Below are 7,618 nucleotides of genomic sequence, written 5' to 3' on the forward strand. Positions count from 1 at the left end.
GCTGAGGCTGGCTTTGAACTGGCTTTTCAGTAGGAACCCAGAATTCCCCACACCTTCTCTTTATCACACACAAGGATATTGTCTTCCGTTTAAAACCCAGAACAAGTTTCCCAGGCCTGTTGGAGAGGGTTGCGCTGCCCATCCTAGCCCACTCTAAGAAAACAAAGCCCACAGGGAGGCCACGTGAGGGTTGCTAATAACTTGTAGCTTTCATCCGGCGGCTCTGTCTTGCGCAGCTGATGAAAACCATCAGCGCCCGAGACAGCAGAAGCAACACGGCACTGGTGGATCTGAATGACTTAGGAGACGTGGATCCATACACATGTGTTATGCGGATCTTGCAAAATCTAACTATGGGGAGGGAGGGAGGGGGAAGAAAACAATTGAGCCCCAGAGGCATCTGGAAATGAATGCTAGACTGTGTCGGTGTTGCTCAATGGTGACCTGCCTTCCCCCGGGGGGCTGTGCCAGGCTCTGGTGAGGGCCCAGGTCTTGCTGATGGATCATTTCACCCCTGCTGGAAGGAACGTGGGGAGCCGCTTCGAGGTTGCAACGTCCTTTGAGCAGCAGGGATCTAACGATGCCAGGGCATGCGAAGGGCATCGCTCGCTCCCATGCAGGCGAGGGGAGCAGACAAGCATCTACCTGCACAAGGTGTGTTTACAGGGCGAAAGTGAGGTGTCTGTTTGCCTCCAACACATGTGGTCAGGTTGGAGAACAGACGCTCATTCATTCCCTGTTTTCCTTGAAGCCTAACCCTTCTCCTTCAGTTGCTTGAGTGTACAGACTCGCTATTGCTCAGCGAGACCCAGGTGTGGTGGGCTCCAGCATGGACCTCTTTGGGCATAGACATTGTTTTGTCCTGGGACAGAGAAGATGAGAGACTTAGAGGGACCTCCCAGAGCCACGTTTCAGCCACCTCTGATTTTAGTGTGCAAAGTTCAACCCGAAACATCCACCACCCACCATTCCCCCAGCCCACGCAGAGAGGCTGGCAAACGGAGGTTCAAGGCTGGGAGAGCTGCAGTCAGGCAGCCCGAGTCTTGGCAGGCCCAGGGAGCTAATGAGGCTGTAAATGGCAGGCCGGAGGTGTGCAGGAAACGGAAAACATCCCGATGGCTTTGAACTCTGTAGACCTGCTCAGAAGTAGGCCCGTAGGCCTGCCACTTGGACATGGCTCCTTCACTGTGGGGTGCAGGAAAGGCTCCTGCTGCTGCTGTTGTGGTCGCATGGGACCAGCATTCTCTGAGCACCTGGGGACTCACACCCTAGAGACAGAGTCAGGTCAGGCCAGGTGATCCCCAACCAAACTCCAACAGCCCCAGCCCCATCTCACCATTCCCTGCTCCGTGACACTGGGAGATTTAACTTTCCTATGGCTCTGCTTCTTCATCCAGAAAGTGAGAGTGATCAGCAGGACCTGCCTGGAGGAGTCCAGGGAACAACGGGATGCTGCTGGGGCTGGTACGCCTGTGCCCAGCAACGCCTGAATCCCCCGAGAAGGAGAAGAAACCGAGACCGGGTGCAGTGGTGCACATCTGTAATCCCAGTGGCTCGGGAGGCTGAGGCAGGAAGATCGCCAGCCTCAGCAACTTAATGAGATGCTAAGCAACTCAGTGAGCCCCTGTCTCTAAATAAAATATAAAATGGGCTGAGGATGGGGCTCAGTGGTTAAGCCCCCTTGGGTTCAATCCCTGGTACAAAGAAGAAGAAGAAGAAATCCAAACTATTGCTTTTTCCTGCCCCCTGCTCCTTCTCTGAGACCCTGTAAATTCCACCCTGCACACCCTCTCGGCCCTGTGCCCCCACCAGGGCCAGCATACAGCTGGGCCAGACGAGGCCTGGTCTCACGGGTTCCAGAGGAGCACAAAGCACATGCCCAGAGCCCTGGGTGGCTGGCTGGGGACCCTCTCAAGGCAGCCTGGGCAGAAGGCTGATGTTCACATTGGAATTGGCTCCTGGAGGCACTCTTCCCTCCCCCACCTCAAAACCCTGCACCCCTCGGCCCAGACCCCAGGTCGGCTCTGCCGCATCCTTCCTCTCCGCCTGCATTACAAACAAAACCATCAATAGGCCTTTGTCTGCCAGCTTGCTCTCCACGGGCCCCTCCCAACATACTTGAAAACAGTTTCCCATCGGGCTGACTTCTCAGCCTACCTGGAAGCTCAGTGATCACAGCCCCTCCAGGCGAGGGTGGAGGGCATGAGCCAAGAACCAGCTTGGAAGGGCGCCCGTCCCTTTCAGCCCTGTCACTGGGCGAGAGGCTGGAGGGGTGGCAGAGGGGAGAGCCCAAGAAGGAACCCCACGTCTCCTTGTTCTCCCACACACGCTGCCTCTGGTCATGACCCTCCTGCTCACTCCCAGGAGGCTCAAGTGACCCTGGGCTGCTGCTCTCTGTCCCCTTCTGCAGATCCGCCAGTCCTACCCCACCTCTGTCTCTTGCATAGAATGATGTACTCAACCCCTTGGCCCCTACATCCCTCCTGATGGGGTCACCCGACTCACTGTCCCCTTCTCTGCTCCCAAGAGCAGTGCTGCCCCCTCAGGCAAGCCATGCTGTCAGGGGTGGGGCACCAGCAGGGCTCCTGCAAAGAGCACACTCGAGAGACCTGGGTTCGAATCCATCCCTGAGCCTGTCCTTCGGGCAAAGCATTTAACACGGAGCTCCAATTTCTCACCTGATGGCATGGAGACTGTTAGGAACATAAGTTAAGTTGCTCCAATGGTTGGCACGTAGGCATGTAGTCAACGGTCCTACTTCTCTCATGGTAGGGTATTCATCTGCATTTACCAGGGGCCCACCTGGAGATAAGCTTTCACCCCACGGAGGAAGGAGAGGAGATGTGGACTCCTTGTTAAGGTAAGTGGAAGATGCTTTGGTGCTGGAGCTGNATGCTGGTGGCTATTGAAGTCGGGAGCAGGCCTGTGCCGGTCTAGATGTGTGAATTTTCTAGAATAACCAACCAAACCAATCTCAAACAACATAGCCCCCTCCTTACCGGAAGGTCTTGACCTCCAAGAAAGCTATTTTCTGAGCTTCTGACATATTGGCCAAGTATGAACAACTCCGTTGGGGGCTGCAGGTGTAGCTCCATGGGCCGGGCATGTGCTGCTCAGCATGCTCAAGGTCCTGGGTTCCATCCCCAGAACCTTAAAAACAGCAAAACTCACCTCCAGCGGCTCTACCCCCACTCACATACCCCCACCCCCACCCCCCATCTCCTTTCCTTTATTCCCAAGCCAAGGTCAGTTGCCCAGAGGTGTCCTGGGCACAGGTGACAGAGTGCATGTCAGCCTCAGGAGACCTTCACGTGGGTCCCCAAGCATCCCCAGTGTCCCACGCAGAGGCCCACATCTGCACTTCAGGGACTCCAAAAAGGACAAGTGACCCTCGGGCATTTCCATGACGACACCAACCCAGCCAAGCTCAGTGCCGGGTAACTTCACGTGAGTCCCTTACCTCCCTTTTTCCTCCCACAGAGGTGACAGGCAGGACCCCAAACCACGACCCAGGTCTGTGTTCAGACTTGTCCCTGATAGAAGATCGGCCACACCCACCACAACAATATACCTGGTTTAAAATGTTTTACAAAAGAGCTCATGTGCCCCCCCAAAAAATGTGAAGGTACAATTTCCCCTCCAGGCTTCCTCGGAATGTACCAGAACCTACGAGGACACCCAGCCAGCAAGCTGCTGCCCCCCCCCCACCTGCCAGTGCCAGCCTCTTCCCATAACTGTGGTTCCCTTGGCCTCAGCAGGAAGGGTGGCTGGTAACGACTGTCATGAACAGGTGACCCCAGACTTCAAAATATTTTAAGCTAGGCATCAACAACCTTGGGTCATATCAAGTGAATTCCCCTCTGCTACGGCCTGGACTTCTGAAACCTACCTGTTTCCATTTGGGGAGAGAGCTTTTCTCCTTTCACGTTTCCTCAGCCATCGAGTTCTTGGGCATCTCTTGTCACTTGGGACAGGTTCTGCATCTGGGATGTGTATTAGTCCACTTTCTGTGGCTATCACAAAACGACTGAGACGAGGTGATTTATAAGAAATAGAAGTTCATTTGGCTCATGATTCTGGAGGTTGAGAAGTCCAAAGCATGGTACTGGTGTCTGCTCAGCTCCTGGTGAGGGCCTTATTGTGTCATAACACGGTAGAGGGCATCACAATGGACAGCAAGCGTGGTGGCTAGGGTCTCTCATTCTCTTCTTTAAAAAATCCCTAATGGCTGAGTACAGCAGCAGTACACACCTATAATCCCAGCAGCTTGGGAGGCTGAGGCAGGAGGACTGCAAACTCAAAGCCAGCCTCGGCAACTTAGCCAGGCCCTGGGTTTTCAAAAAAAAAAAAATAATAATAATAATAATAATAATAATAATGGCTGGGGATGTGGCTCAGCATAGAGCACCCTAGTACCAAAAAAATAGAAAATGAAAATAAAGGAAAGAAAAAGAATGAGATTTGTGTGGGAAAAGTATAAAACTCAACCAGGAACAAACATCGCCTAGCAATGGTCATTCAGTTTTCTGTGCACGGGGTTTTCTGGGTTTTGTCTATGATTTTCATAGACTCCAAAGCTGAGAGAACAGGGGTGCTTCTGGGCTGTGTCCTCCTAGCCCAGTGACGCAGGCGCTCATGTCCATTACATCAAGTTTCACCCCACCCCCTTGGGAAGATGGCCTCGGGCAGACTGACCCTGGCACTCTGAGCTCGCTGGCATGGGCCTGCTGCCACACAAGCCCCTGTGAGGCTCAGGGGACAGAGTCCATTCCACGCGCCACCAGCTCCAGTTTGCAGATCCTTATGGAAACTGGACCTGCAGGGGGCCCACTGGTCAGAGTGCCCTGGATTGCCCAGTGCGCGAGGGGCAGTGCCCGTGTGGCTCTCCAGTGTTCTTTACCCCACGGGCCAGACTGTCCTTAACAGCTATCCAGAGGACAGTGTTGGTCAGCGGGAGCCCAGGCAGGCGCAGGACTCTCTGTAAACGCCGGTGCTCATGGGAGCAGAGTGACAACTGACAGGTGCTGGCCTGCTGGAGCTCCTGAGGGCCACCTTTGAGACCTCAGATGAGTATGAGATTCGATTTCTTTGCAGAAGATGTTGAAGCTGTGTGGGGTTTCCCCCTTCTGGTGTCCTGCTCTGGTCACAGTTGTGAGGACCCCTTCCTAAGGCACCTTTGCCCCCACCTGGTCTCCCAGGTGCCCCCCGAGTGCCAACAGCACTCCTGTGGAGGCAGGCTTCACTGGCCAAGGCCCCCACAGCCTCCCTGTTTCATCCGCAGTCCATGAGATGAGTTACCAGTGGTCTAATTTCCTGATAGAGGAGTTTATAAATGTCCTAGAATTAAAAGTTTCAAAATGAGGGGTCAAGGGCTCAGTGGAAGAATGCTTGCTTAACCTGTGGGAGGCCCTGGGTTCCCTCCCCAGTGCCCTGAGACAAAAAGGGGGCATGAAAGACCGTTGGCTTAGGATCTTGGGTACTTCACCGGACCAGCAAGACCCTCAGGCAGCCTGAAGGACTGACAAAGTCGTGGTCACTGGCCACACTCCCAAGTCCACCATGCCTGGACTCCGTACAGACACCCAGGCCAGGTGTCCCCCTAGCAGAAGGGAGGGAGACAGGCAGCTGTGGGCCACTGGACACCTGTCTTGTGCTCTGGGGGTGGACGTGCCTGCCTTACTTAATTTCCACAGCCCTGTTAAAGTAGGTGTTATCACATTTTACATGCACAGCCCGAGCCTCCGAAAGATCAAGTCATTGCCAAAGTCAACAGTTCCTGGGTGGCAAGGCCAGGACAGGAATCCAGATCTGCCCGAGCCCACGGCCCACGCTCTTCCCGCCTAGGCGCTGTGTCCAGACACGCGACACGTCCGCCTGCCTGCCCGTGCTCCCCCCTCCTATCCATCAGCACCTCCCTGGAGGGTAACGGGGAAAAGAGGTGAGGATGGAAGGGAGGTGAGGAACAAGGAGGTGGTCGCTTGGCTGATTAGATGCTTCATTAAGAGAACGAGGCCAGGTGCAGAGGCTCACTCCTGTATTTCCAGCAGCTCAGGAGGCTGAGGCTGGCTTTGAACTGGCTTTTCAGTAGGAACCCAGAATTCCCCACACCTTCTCTTTATCACACACAAGGATATTGTCTTCCGTTTAAAACCCAGAACAAGTTTCCCAGGCCTGTTGGAGAGGGTTGCGCTGCCCATCCTAGCCCACTCTAAGAAAACAAAGCCCACAGGGAGGCCACGTGAGGGTTGCTAATANAAAGTGCTTTGGAGCTAATCCAGGGAAACATCACATACAGGTGGGGGAAAAAGGAGGGCTGGAGAAGATGGCCGGGGAGGGGCAGAGGGACGCTGAGCAGGCCATCACTGTCAATAAGCACCTGCGTTCACCAACAGCAGAAGCCAAAGTTGTCTTTTGATGCTCAAAACCAGGCAGGATATGCAATTTAGGGAGCACAGACGGAATGGTCCAGGACAAGGGGGAAGAGGTGTGAAAGTATATAGCAAGAAGCGCCCATCTACTTTTAGCTAGGTAACATGAAACTGCTATTAAAAGTCTGCTTTGAAATTTAAAACAGCATATGGTCACAACTTCATCATGTGCAAGCGAGTGGCTTTCCTCTGCCAGCTTCGTCCTAAACTATCGCAGGCAAGGCTGAGCCGCAGGGGTCTGAGAGGTGAGCCCTTTTCCCAGGGCCGCTCTCGGCCACTGTGGGAGACAGACACAGAGCTCTACATCATGCAGATGCGGTTCAAATACTGGAGCATAAAATGCACCAGGGTTTCCATGAACTGCCACCCTCCCAAGCAGAATGTACAGAAAGTGCCCTGTTGGTGCTGATCACAGGTCACGGTCAGACTCAGGACTGCCTGTGGACGGTAGTGATGTGTCCACCCGCCCAGCTGCCTCAGGCCTCTGAAGTCAGTTTGTTTGGGCTAGAAAAAAGCAGTCCTTGAAGCGGAGGCCATCCCATCTGATCGCAGCCAAATGGCACGCAGCAGCAACTTCTGAAGCAGGGCTACTGTTGACCCCTGGCAGGAATGTTTCTTAAAATCAAGGTCTGGGTGCTCTTTGGGGGGGGGGGGGGGGCAGGGCACAATGCTTTGCCAAGGCTGGCAGGACCGTCTGTCTGACTGGGTTGGAGATATGCTTCCATTTTGCACGGAGTAAGTTAGCTGAGATTCTGGAGAGGGATGAAGGCTTCCCTTTCATTTCCAAATCTTCTCTCAGTAAACAAAACTCAGTGTGGGAACCGTATTCCTAGTAAATTGCAACGCAAATTGATTAATGCCATAAAAATGTGACTGAAACCACGAGCCCTCACAGACAGTGGGGCTTATGTTGTCTGCCCCACTCTGCGGGAGCGTTTCCCTCCAGAGTTTGTGTATTGTTCACCTTTTTGGCTTGGCACACACACAAATCCAAAGCCTATAATAACGCAGGTCATTAAACTCAACAACTGCATTTGGACCTTTTTCAAGGGAGTGATTCAGGTAGGCGCTCTCCCCAGGAATCAGTTTACAAGGTGTTATCAAAGGCCACCTCCCCTCCTACAAAGGGGGGCGTACCAGGCACGCACTTCGCTGGGTAAACGGACCTCCTGTGGCCGCTAGGTGGCGCT

The sequence above is a fragment of the Marmota marmota genome, unplaced genomic scaffold (genome assembly GCF_001458135.2).
Source record: "Marmota marmota marmota unplaced genomic scaffold, marMar, whole genome shotgun sequence".
Lineage (NCBI taxonomy): Eukaryota > Metazoa > Chordata > Mammalia > Rodentia > Sciuridae > Marmota > Marmota marmota.